General features: G+C 39.4%; 2 protein-coding genes across 27 annotated transcripts in view; both read right to left on the bottom strand.

The window, feature by feature from the left end:
- LOC132870726 (protein NLRC5-like) overlaps nt 1-13,772 on the bottom strand; it is a 930,547-nt gene that overhangs the window by 96,012 nt on the left and 820,763 nt on the right. The window lies entirely within an intron of this gene.
- Nucleotides 1-13,772, bottom strand: part of LOC132870730 (uncharacterized) — a 29,139-nt gene that overhangs the window by 13,640 nt on the left and 1,727 nt on the right. For all 6 annotated transcript variants that reach the window (XR_009651191.1, XM_060904550.1, XM_060904547.1 and 3 more), the window contains exons 2-3: nt 571-647; nt 99-194 (exon numbers count right to left, since the gene is read on the bottom strand). The gene's annotated coding sequence lies outside the window, so the exon portion shown is untranslated. The remainder of the gene's footprint in view (nt 1-98; nt 195-570; nt 648-13,772) is intronic.

Genomic DNA, 13,772 nt, shown 5'->3' with positions numbered 1-13,772 from the left:
GACACTGCGCTGGGGGACAAAGCAAACCTTCTTGCCACAGTGCACATTGCCCAACATCATCACATGTTGAGAGTATCAGAGAATAAATTGATTCTTACCAGACATGTCTTGAAAAGATTTGATGCATCCTCCTTGAGGTAAATGGGCAATCCTTCCAAGGCCACTCTCCTCCTATGTTCTGCTATCGCCGTCACCTGGGCACACAGAGATACAGAATTTATTTAGTGGCATGTCAGTGAATATTGTTATTCATTTAGGCCATGTCAGTAAACTGTGTTTAGTAGTAAGCAACTGGACTTCTGTTTGGAGCTTTAAAGTTGTTTTATTCATCCGAAAGGGTTCTTCAGTACTGGACATGTTACAAGTTCACCACTCTTCAAATGTCTTCCGAGATGGCTAAAAAATGCACTTAAACTGCAGACATCTTTGAAAGCACAATGCTCACAACTGAAATTTGATGGGGTGTGAATTGTATGGGTTTTTTATGGTAGCGTGAAAGATGAGATTTTAGAGTACTTGATGAGCGGAAGGTGCACACACAGTCAGGATAGAGGCAAGGCCAATTCTTACCTTGATGACCCCCTGCGTGTCTCAGGCGATAATGTTTCAGCAGGGTCTGGACATCCGGGTGGATGAATTTACACACTCTGCATTGCATCACGAAAAAACATGGGGAAACTAGTTAGTTTAATTAAGGCGGTTAAAACCCAACAATGAATAAAAACAGATCTGACTATCAACAGAATCTGGAGCAAAACCATTCAAACAATTCAAATATAATACTTTTATAATTTACAGTACAGTTTTGGCGTTTTAAGTGTTTGGCAGTCAGAAAGCATTAGCAGGAAACACTGCCATCTTAAACATCACACATTGCACCTAGCCTCATTTCATGAATGTTAAAATAGCCTGCTTTTTGTTGATGAGGCTTATGTGAAGTAGGAAATGGATCGTAAGCTTGCTATACTTCTGTTATATTGGTATGGTGACCGAACCGAAATTGTTGTAATTATTATAATTAAAGTAACACTATTATTGTGCAAGCACTCACTAAACTGCGAACCACGGGACGCACAAGCTTTCAATGGCGCCACATTTGCCTAAAATGCCCAGACATTAAGGTCCTGACTAACGTCGGTGAAATAAACAAGTAGTCGGTCTCCATTGTGATAGAACAAACAAGCATTTATGTGCCACCTTTTCCTGCTCTAACAGTAGAACCTAGACATAATACGAGTCCCGTTCGTTTATGCTTTTCTAATTTAGACTGAGGCCAACGTCAATCAAGCTAACGTCGGGGGGGGGGGGGGAGACCTTCCACGCTAACGACAAGTGCAACCCACATTTTCAATTAGCCACCTAGAGCCTTCAACAGACCCTTTTGCAGCAGGCAATATAACAGTTGTTTGAATCAACATGAATAAAGTGAAATTACAACTGAACATATGCCCTCCTACACATCAATAGTCAATATATCAATAAGCCTCATCAACAAAAAGCAGGCTTTTAACATTCATAAACTGAGGTAAAACTAGCCGGTCATTTCAGAACGGACTGTACAAGGATATAGGCTAGATAAGTTTTGTACTTCACATAAAACAGGTGCAATGTTGATTAGTTTATCGATTATTTTTGAGTGGTAAAAGATTAACCGTCGTTCCTGATGATGACGTGAGGGATGAGCTTCTGAATTTGATCCACTTCCAAAAGCGTGCGTGGAGTGCTGTCTCTAGTGCCCCTCGAGCCGCTTCGGACATTATCAGCCCCTGTGGCTCGGGGAAACCCCGTTGCGTGCCCCGTTTTTTCCAGACAAGTTGAGCTCACTTAGTTATAGAAGTCTCCAGATGAATACATTCAGAACTTGATATGACAACTTCTTATTGCGAGTTAATAGTGTTTTCTTGTCATCTTAGTTCTGTTTACTCATATCAACGTGTGGGCAGAAAAAAATGAAGTTCTACTTTTTACAGTGTGAGGAAAAGTCTTCTTTTAGCTCTTCAGTCTTTCAAGAGCAGACTCAGGGGCGCCGCTGGGGGGGGAGTTAGGATGATTCTAAGGGCCTGGCACTGACAGGGGGGCCTGTGAGGAATATTATTATTATTTTAATAGTATTGCCTTGTGTAAGTTTTTGAAATAAAATTTAATTTCATCTGTTAAATTATGCAAATTATACATGGTTATGATTTGCTATAACATTTTCCTTGAATTATTTGTGATACTGTCATTTCACCCCTCCACCCTTTTTACTAATGGTACAGTCTGATTCTGGGCGCAGGACAGTGAAACGTGTAGCTCCGTGTATGCAAGGCGCCGCTATTAGCGCAACTCACATCAGCTGGCAGTTTTTCTACGTGCGCAACGCAGGGCCCCGTTAACCCTTGCTGAGGCCCTGGGCAGACACACCCCCGAGGCCCCACCCCCGCCTGTTGTCAACTGTGCTCAGCAAATTCATCCCCTCAGGCGTGCCTGTCTAACTAGACACAGAAACTTAAATAATGACAGTGGCACAATTAGAAACACTATTGAACGATAAAACTTTATATCCATCAACACCTAATTAATCGAGAAAAAGCAATGGTGAAATAGGCAATTGCATGGTGAAAAAATCCATCAGACATCACGGTTAACAAGTCTGGTTAACTAAAGTTTAGCCTCAAGAAGCCTTTGAATGAGTGAGTCAATGAACAACATGTCAAGAACATAACCTCGGCCTACAACAGTTTCTTTAGTATTCAGAACAAGAACATTCATTTGGTATATAACCGTTCGTTTTCATTTTGGAATCCAGGCAACTTTTAACTTGTGAAAACAAAGAGCGATAACAAAGAAAGAAAAATATCTTGCTTCTCAGAAATAAATCTCAAAATGTTAGGCTATGTGAAACATTTCATCCTTTCACACACGTAATGTCCCAAACAGCAGTGGCACACGGCTTTGCACATTCAGTTTGACAGCCATGGGTCAACTTACAAGGGCACTTTCCTACTTTTCTGGAAAGCGAAGTCATTAATTAAATCATTGAACTCAAGCTGGCGTAGCGTGTGAAGACATGGTGGACAGTGATCATATTGACAATGATGGGTGATTTATGCGACGGGACAAGGTGGGCTTCCTTACGGATGGCGAAATGCATCAAAAATGTTATCAATATGATCAAAACTTCTGAAAATATTGTTTCATATTTTCCGATCTCGCTACCTCCGAGGCCCTCTAGTGGCCGAGGCCCTGGGCAGCTGCCCATGAAGCCCATTAGGATAACGCGTCCTTGGCGCAACGTACATTCTAGAAGTTGCTAAGCAGGAGTAGGTGTGATGGTGGTGAGATAAATTATGAAGTCCGGATATCAAAAACGGAAGGAGAAGCAGCAGAAAGCTGAAAGGGAGAAAAAGGGTCGACAATTGGTGACTCAGTTTTTCCCAAAGAAAGCTAGCCTATTATTCACTGACACTCGATACCATTACAGCATACTAGCTAATGATCGACTAGCAGATTTCATTTTAACCGAGTTGGAATATCAAGACAACACTTTTCAATAAGCAGTGCAGTGTCATTTTATTTAAATACTTCACGTTTATTGCCATGGAAGATCAGATGAATGTAATGTAGAAGGTCTGCACAGAACTAGCTAAACTTGTGCAATAAACTAGCCTACTGGGCTAATATGGGAGATAAAATATTAGGCTAGCCTACATGATACTGGTGCTAATAACTGGTTTCAAAACTAATGAGGTGCACTCAACATCCACAGATTCAGCCTCAGGAATAGGACCCCAGCCCTCAACCCAAATCCCAGTTGAAGGAGAAGGAGGTGAGCAATACAATCCATGAATAAAGGATTTAGGGTTAAAAACTATTTTAATTGCTAGGCTACAGTAAGCAGCATTAGACTATTAAGACTTACATTAAAATGAAAATACATTTCTTTTATGAGCAACTATTCTAAGGTAACTTAGTATGGAGTTCATTCAATCAAAATGTTCATGTGTTGAGAGAACTTGCATGCAAGAGAGAAAGAAGAGTTGACAGAGAGAAAGAAACACTAGCAATACGATCATGAAGCCTAGCCTGTATCATGACTGATACTTGCAGATAGAAATAAAGTTGATAACACTGTGTGAAAAAAATCACCTTTTTTTCATAGGTATCTTTATTGTATAACTAAGTCTAGATGTTTTGCCATTGTTCATGTGTGGATTTGTTGATATTAAAGTTAAATACTTAACAATATTTTGCACATTAGCTGTGGTCATAGATATCATTGCTATTGTTCATGTGTGGGTTTATTGATACTTTTGCTAAGTATTTAACTTGAATATTTGAACATTTGCTGTGTTTTCTAATAAATGTGTGATGCCTAAAAGAAACCAAAAACACTTGGTGGATTTCTTGCAGTGCACTCTGTAATTGTATCAAAAAACTAGTGTAGTTATTCATCAAGGCATACATTTGATCACATACAATAAGTCAATAAATGGAGGAAGCAAAGGAATACATTTTGTAATCCCGATTATTGATGATGTTTGCTGGAGGGCTCTGGAGTATCCATAATGTGCATACAGAATGTTATAAATCCATACTGATACAGTGATGCATGCAATTTCTCTCAACACAAACATTTGGATTGAATGAACTCCATAGGTTACTGAGTGGCCTAATAATAGTTGCTCATAAAAGAAAATGTATATATCTTCCATATATATCATGGAATTTTCATTTTAAGGCAACAGTCTATTCAGTCTAATTCTGACAGTTCTGCATTTAAAATGTTCATATACCAAATGATTGTATCACCTAAACTTGCTAAGTAGCTGATCACATGCATAGTAAAGTAGAAGTGCCAGCCAAAAACAGACTTCAAATTCAGTTGCTTGTGCTTGAAAATTTTACCGGGGAGCCCTAAATTGTAATCTTTCATAGGGCCCAAGATTTCTAGCGGTGCCCCTGAGCAGACTAGTAATGTTTTATATCTCTATCACGAGTTTTTATATGAATTTATTAAAAAAAAAACCTTTCTGCTCAAACAGTTTTAGAGAAATTAACCATTAAATATTTTAATGATGTTTTAAAGACCCAGCACCCCATTAACACCCAAATGACTCCAAACATGTCTGATTCATTTGTACACAAAATAAACATGTGCTTCACTAAAAAGGTTCCTGAGTGACATCACAAGTCAAGAAAATAACCTTGAATAACTTAAGAAATAATGAAGCAGATGTTTCAGCTCTGTACAAATGAATCAGACATGTTTGGAGTCATTTGAGTGTTTATAATACATACAGCCAAATTCCTCAATTCTGATTGGTCAATTTCCTTAACACGGCTGTATTTCTGAAATGCTATTGGCTAGTTCGTTGCTTGGTTACGGTTACAAAAATTAGCAAATTTTGTCAACAAAATGGCTGACTCAGCAATGCCGCGTTTCGCTATATTTGATGAAGAAATGATAAACCACTTGAAAGCTGCAAGCGAAAATGAAAATACCAAAAAAAGTACGAATTTTTGGCTTTCCGTGTTTAAGAAATGGGCTGCAGAAAGACAAATAAATGACTCTTGAGTGGCATATGAATGCTAGGTGCTATCGCAGTTTTATGCAGAAGTGAGGAAAGAAAATGGGGAAAACTATGAACCAGACTCTCTTAAAGTAATGCAGGCAGCATTGGATCGGCATCTGAGACAAGAGAAATATCCACCATGTCATGATGAAAGACGCTTTAGAAACTGATTCAAATGTGATAGTCTTGCGCCCTGATTGGTTCAGAAAACGTGAATGGCTTCCGAAGTATGAATTTGGCCCTATATATTATGAACAAATAATCGTATGGTTCCTCGTAAAATTTCACTCGTGATTTCAAAGTTTTGAAATTGCCCTTGAAACTTCGTGACTCGGGCAATTTTCAAAAATTCGAAATCACTCGTGAAATTAATCCTTAATTTTACTCAGCCCCATACGATTACCTAATGGGGTGCTGGTCATTAAAACATCTAACAGTGGAATTTTTCAAAAACTGAACATGAATTTTTATTTTCCATGAGCAAACGATGCACAAACAAATAAAAATCATTTTATTTACGTTCTCATCATATGGGGCGCCAACTTCAGGGAGGTTCTGCAACTAACTGTTTTTATTTTCTCTCTCTACTCTGTATAAGTCAAACTGAAAATAAAATGTCAATAATATCTGAAGTAAGGTATATTAATTGCTGTTTGTGTACAACCCCGATTCCCAACAAGTTGGGACAAAGTACAAATTGTAAATAAAAACGGACTGCAATGATGTGGAAGTTTCAAAATTCCATATTTTATTCAGAATAGAACATAGATAACATATCAAATGTTTAAACTGAGAAAATGTATCATTTAAAGAGAAAAATTAGGTGATTTTAAATTTCATGACAACACATCTGAAAAAAGTTGGGACAAGGCCATGTTTACCACTGTGAGACATCCCCTTTTCTCTTTACAACAGTCTGTAAACGTCTGGGGACTGAGGAGACAAGTTGCTCAAGTTTAGGGATAGGAATGTTAACCCATTCTTGTCTAATGTAGGATTCTAGTTGCTCGACTGTCTTGGGTCTTTTTTGTCGTATCTTCCATTTTATGATGCGCCAAATGTTTTCTATGGGTGAAAGATCTGGATTGCAGGCTGGCCAGTTCAGTACCCGGACCCTTCTTCTACGGAGCCATGATGCTGTAATTGATGCAGTATGTGGTTTGGCATTGTCATGTTGGAAAATGCAAGGTCTTCCCTGAAAGAGACGTCGTCTGGATGGGAGCATATGTTGCTCTAGAACCTGGATATACCTTTCAGCATTGATGGTGTCTTTCCAGATGTGTAAGCTGCCCATGCCACACGCACTAATGCAACCCCATACCATCAGAGATGCAGGCTTCTGAACTGAGCGCTGATAACAACTTGGGTCATCCTTCTCCTCTTTAGTCCGAATGACACAGCGTCCCTGATTTCCATAAAGAACTTCAAATTTTGATTCGTCTGACCACAGAACAGTTTTCCACTTTGCCACAGTCCATTTTAAATGAGCCTTGGCCCAGAGAAGACGTCTGCGCTTCTGGATCGTGTTTAGATACGGCTGCTTCTTTGTACTATAGAGTTTTAGCTGGCAATGGCGGATGGCACAGTGAATTGTGTTCACAGATAATGTTCTCTGGAAATATTCCTGAGCCCATTTTGTGATTTCCAATACAGAAGCATGCCTGTATGTGATGCAGTGCTGTCTAAGGGCCTGAAGATCACGGGCACCCAGTATGGTTTTCCAGCCTTGACCCTTATGCAGAGAGATTCTTCCAGATTCTCTGAATCTTTTAATGATATTATGCACTGTAGATGATGAAATGTTCAAACTCTTTGCAATTTTACACTGTCGAACTCCTTTCTGATATTGAGCTACTATTTGTCGGTGCAGAATTAGGGGGATTGGTGATCCTCTTCCCATCTTTACTTCTGAGAGCTGCTGCCACTCCAAGATGCTCTTTTTATACCCAGTCATATTAATGACCTATTGCCAATTGACCTAATGAGTTACAATTTGGTCCTCCAGCTGTTCCTTTTTTGTACCTTTAACTTTTTCCAGCCTCTTATTGCCCCGTCCCAACTTTTTTGAGATGTGTTGCTGTCATGAAATTTCAAATGAGCCAATATTTGGCATGAAATTTCAAAATGTCTCACTTTTGACATTTGATATGTTGTCTATGTTCGATTTTGAATACAATATCAGTTTTTGAGATTTGTAAATTATTGCATTCCGTTTTTATTTACAATTTGTCCCAACTTTTTTGGAATTGGGGTTGTATTTCTGAAGTTCTTACCAATGTTTGTGTTTATTTAGTCATAATTATATGAAATATATAATCAGGATAATCCAAAAGCAGCTGATTGGAAATCCATCCATCCATCATCTGTATCCTGTTCTAGAGGGTCGCAGGCAAGCTGGAGCCTATCCCAGCTGACTATGGGCGAGAGGGGGGTACACCCTGGACAAGTCACCAGGTCATTGCAGGGCTGACACATAGACACAGACAACCAGTCACACTCACATTCACACCTACGGTCAATTTAGAGCCACCAATTAGCCTAACCTGCATGTCTTTGGACTGTAGGGGAAACCGGAGGAAACCCACACGGACATGGGGAGAGCATGCAAACTCCACACAGAAAGGCCCTCGTCGGCCACTGAGCTTGAACCCAGGACCTTCTTGCTGTGAGGCGACAGCGCTAACCACTACACCACTGTGCCACCCCTGACTGGAAATTAAACTGAGAAATTAATCTAACATGAATGTAAAAAGAAAAGGAATATTTGTGACATTTGGTTTTCAGACTGGGACAGCTGACACAGGACACACACAGGGTGAGGAGGTCATGTTTGTATGGAATTGATCGTTTGTAATCCCTGGTGTGTGGAAGTGAACTTTTTAGTGGATGAGATCCATGAACTCAACTCTCAACTGCACAGTCAAGACCTCACGCACACACTGCGGTGGCGGCTTTATGTCCCAGGGCTCCCTCATATCAGTGTTACCTTCTCCATGGATTAAAGCAAAAAAAAAAAATCATCTGACTGAAAAAAAAAAAAGCTCCATGTCGTTGGTCCCTACCACGTCAGCGATGCGTCAAATTTTAAACGCCGTGTTGTCCATTATCCCCTCGGCCCCTACTTATAGTACATTTACATAATTTTAATAATGACTAAAGCTAAGGCAAGACTTTACCATTGTCATTACTGGCTATTCATGATGAAACATCAAGTTTTCAGCGCAAAGTGCAAATTTATTTCAACAATACTTTAGTAATGCACAACAGTGGTTCAGAGAAAAGTGCAAGTGCAGTCGAACTTGAACCATGCTTTCAAAAGAGTGGAACAGAAAGAAAAATAGGAAAATCTGTTGAAATAAAGCCAGGAAACAAGAAAAGTAAAGTGAAAGTTCACTTTTTCTGCTTCTTCGTAGTGAAGCCAAAGGCATCTAGTTTGGCAACACCGGATGCCTGCTTTTGTTTCTTTTTCCTTGGCACAGCAGCAGGAGCTTGCCATTATTGCCCATTTCATTTAGCCAAGCCCATCTCCACTTATTCTTTACCATTTTGTCGATGTCTGACACATCTGTGCCTTCATTTAAAAGAAGCGCGTCCATGCTGGCAAAACTGAAAGTAATTTGATGCGCTCTAGTGATGGAAATCAAAGGGCCTATGTCAGGTGAAATATGGCCTTATACGCAGTACTCAAGTTGAGGGGGGGATGTGAGGGGATGGCATCCCCCTTCTGAAATAAAAATCTCAAATCATCCCCCTTAAAAAATGGCCATCCCCATCACATCCCTTGGGCCATTTTACCAATTAATGTGGAAATTAGCCTACTATTATTTTAACAAATATTACTACCATTTCAACATTAGAGGCTTTGCGGAGTGATAGCCTACATGTAGCCGGATAAAAAAAACGCATATTTATTTATTTGGTTGCACCTCTCATTCACACCTACAGTACCAGTCAAAAGTTTGGAAACGCCTCTAATTCAGTGGTTTTTCATTATTTTAAAACTTTCTGAATTGTAGATTAATACTAAAGTCATCGACTTTATGAAGAAATATCTATGGAATTATTTGGTAAACAAAAAAGTGTTAATCAAACCAGAATATGTTTTATATTTTAGATTCTTCAAAGTAGGCACCTTTTGCTTAGATGACAGCTTTGCACATCTTTGCATTTTCTCAGTCAGCTTTACGAGGTAGTCACCTGGAATGGCTTTCAGTTTACAGCTGTGCCTTGTCAAGAGTTAATTTCTTGAATTTCTTGACCTCTTAATGTGTTTGAGACCATCAGTTGTGTTGTGAAGAGGTAGAGTTGGTACACAGTGAATGGCCCTATTTGAGTACTGTTCTAATCCATATTATGCCAAGAACTACTCACACTGCAAAAAATAAAAATCTTAGGATGTTTTATTTGTCTATTTTCAAGTCAAAACATCTAGCCACCCTTATTATAAGACATAATTGCCCAACAAGCAAAACCTCATTTAGCTAGAAAGGCTAGTTTTTAGACAGTCCATCTTGAAAATCTTGTATAGACAAAATGTCTTGAAAAAGTCTTATTTGGAGCACCTTTGAAAATAAAACAAGTTTTTTTAAAAAAAACAAGTAAGTACATTTTGGACATTTGTCAAATGCAGTTCATCTTGTTTCAAGAAAAAAAACAAAGCATGCTTGTTTGGGGAATAAATGAACTTTACTGAAATGTTTGAATCTTTCATTACAATTCAACTCCACCTTACAGATCCTAAGTTTACTGCGACTGTTTTCTCAGTCATTCAGAGTGAGCTCCTTCTAGATGCTGTACAGACTCTAGACCAGACAAGTGCCTTCAAAAAGGCTATGAGTGAGTGGAGGGCATTTTAGTGAGGTCTTTTTGGAATGCTGTGAGTTAAGTTCAGTGTTTTTTTTTTTTTTTGTGCCTGATCTTGTAAACCCCTCGTACACATGAATAGTCAGTGCCCCCAAAATGCACTGTTGCTTTGGCGTTGTCTAAGCACTGTAAGTCAAAATGCGTACTTTTTTTTTTTTTGATGCCTGAGGTCCTGGGGAAGTGGAATCTTAAGAGATGTTTTAATGTTTGAATGTTGAAATGGGAAAAAAAATAAACTTGTTGCAATGCTACACGTGTCGTCAACTTGATTCAAGATAGTCTCTGGTCTCATATCTAGAGTATTTTACTAATTACAGGTCACAAAAGGAGAATCTTTTAAGCTAGCAATACTTAGTTGTAGAATTTAACAATCCTAATATTAGTATATTTATCTTAAATTCAGTTTTTACTGCTAATACTTTGTAATGAATATAAATGAAATACCCTTAAAATGAAAAATAAAAAAGACTTGAATGGCTAAATGTAAGAAGTACGATCTTGTTATAAGAACTATTTTGATTATTTTGAGTTAATCAGATCTTGCATGATAAGGTCCCCAATCTTATTTTGGAATTATTTAATCTAAAAACAGGTTAGATTTTTCATCTTACTTTAAGAAATCTTACCAAGTCAAATTTGACTAGTTCCATTGGCAGATTTTTTTCACCTGATTCAAGCAAATATGCTTTGTTTTAATCTTTTATTTCTTATTTTTGAAAGGCCATTTTTTGCAGTGCAACTAAGTAAAGAAAAACGACAGTCCATCATTACTTTAAGAAATGAAAGTCAGTCAGTTCGAAAAAGTTTGGGATGAGTTGGACCGCAGAGTGAAGGCAAAGCAGCCAACGAGTACTCAGCACCTCTGGGAACTAGTGGTGTGTCGTTCACGAACGAACCGTTCTTTTTGAACGAGTCTTCGAAGTGAACGACTAGAACTAGTTCGCGCTGCCTCTCGTTCTCGGTCGTTGGCGAATCAGCAGTCTCTGCTCGCTGGCAGCAGGGCGGTCGCTGAATCTCGGTCGTTGGCGAATCAGCAGGATCTGTTCAGTAGCAGAAGGGCGTCCAACTTGCATTTTGATCTGTGCAGAGCAGCGCCACTTTACTTCTTTCAGGGCTATCTGAGCCCTATTATCAGAGCGTTGACACATGCCAGGTCTTTAGTTTACAATTTAGAGCTCTCACTCAGCAATACATTTCAGTTCACAGCGAACGAGCTCAGCAGTTCGCGAACAAACGAACAGCCAGCAGCCAGCCTGCCTGCTGCCATACTGGGCTGGGCGCATAGCAACGGTTTCCATGACTGTGATAAACAATGAAGAACGTGGCTCTGGAGATCGCGGCATACTGTGTTCGTTTTTTTAATGTTAATGCAATTTGTAATAAAGTGGTTTGTTCTTTGTAATGAGCGTTGCTGTTGAATATGACCAAAATGGGTGTTACTTAATGGGTTTGAACAACTGCATGAAACAGTCTGCAAGGAGGTCTCTTGCTCGAACAGCTGGAAAAGGTCTCGCTAGACGTGATGTCAATCGAATGTTCGTGCATAACAACCGTTTCCATGTCCATGACCAGGCCAAACAATGAATGATCATGAATGCAGCAGAGAGACATCGCAGGCTACTGTTCGCTGAATACGATGACTTGTAAAGTTGTTTATTCTCTGAAATGAGTGTTGCTGTTAAATAAGCAATTTTTTTTTTTGCTTAATGGGTTTGAGAGAACAACTGCATAGCCGGCAGACCATGGCTCTACTAAAATAAATATAATAAATATAAAAACAGCTTTATTCTCATCTACATTTAATTAACTTTCAGAGCTTTGTTTCTGTAGTCTTTTTCAGATAATGCTAGGATAATGTTTTTCTTCCATCTTTTTCTCAAGCACATTGTAATGTATGAAAATCTATTGTGGATGGCACCTCTGCCGCCTCTCGTTCACTCAAGATGAACTAAACTTCGGACGACAGCCATTGTTGTGCCGCTTTGGTGTGACGTCATCAAAATGAACGAGTGAACGAACTGAACGAACGAATTTCTTTGCTGAACTGACCGACATGAACGAACTGGCGGAAATGAATCGCCATGTCCCACCAATACTGGGAACTCCTTCAAGACTGTTGGAAAGCCATTTCGAGTGATGACCTCATGAAGCTGATTGAGAGAATGTCAAGAGTGTGCAAAGCTGTAATCAAAGCAAAAGGTGCCTACTTTAAGAATCTAAAATCTAAAACATTTTGGTTTGATTAACATTTTAAAGTTTACTAAATGATTCCTTGCGTGTTGCTGCATAGTCTGGATGACTTCAGTATTCATTTACAATGTAGGAAAAAAATGTAAAAATAAAAACATCGAATTTGAAGGTGTTTCCAAACTTTTGACTGGTACTGTATACGGAGGTTTCAGTCACTGAAAACAGCTACTTTCACAAACTCGGGGCAGAGTGGAGATTTCTGAAAACTCCATCTTCAGACACGCGTGTAAATCGGGAAAACAAAGCGACAGTGGGCGAGAGGGCGCGCGCGAATATAATGAGTCAGAGGTGTGAATCTTTCACCGAATGCCAATTGTCCCGGTTCTTCATGAAATCGCACGCGCAAATTCATTCGGTTAACTTTCAAATAACTGTTCTTGCGCACTTGCGACACCGGAGCCACTTTCCTGAATTTTGAGCTTCGGAGTATTCGCTTCCACTGTTTTCTGACCTTTTGTGCGGAGCGCCGCGGCTCACCTCGGGGTGAATCGCTGGCTGCCAAGTTTGGGGAGGCTGGGACCTCCCCTGGCCGAGTTACGAGCGTGCAAAGTCGGTCTGGAGCCGCCGATAGAAACGAAACTCAAGCCGAGCACCGCGGCTCGCTGCCTACGCCGAGCCTCCCCGGGACTAGACAGTAGCGGAGGCTTTATTTCATTTATTTATTTATGCCCAGTGGCGGATTTAGCAAATTGGGGGCCCCAGGCGAAGGTATGTATGGGGCTCCCCTCATCCGGTCCGAAACAACAAAAAAAATGTACCAACTGCATGGTGGATAGGCAGGTAAAGCTAATCTATGAAGGTCAGGCTACACAGGAACAGTTTAAAATCACTGCCATAGTATATGCAATAGTCCAAAATAATAAAGGATCTTAAAAAGCTCTAAAATATACTATAAATAATATATACTATAAATAATATATACTATAATATATACTATAATATATAATATAAGAGTCTTAACTCTTTGTTCAGCAATAAGGCTACCATTACATCCAACATTAAAGTGTGTGTGTGGGTCGATCTGACACTAAAACAGACCTTGGTGGGTCCTTCAGACACTTCTCTGTTCAAAATACACATTTCATAAACAAAATGTTCCCAAAC

Source organism: Neoarius graeffei, chromosome 22, assembly GCF_027579695.1.
Source record: "Neoarius graeffei isolate fNeoGra1 chromosome 22, fNeoGra1.pri, whole genome shotgun sequence".
Lineage (NCBI taxonomy): Eukaryota > Metazoa > Chordata > Actinopteri > Siluriformes > Ariidae > Neoarius > Neoarius graeffei.
The sequence above is the reverse complement of the archived record's forward strand: the minus strand, read 5'-3'. Positions and strand labels throughout refer to the sequence as shown.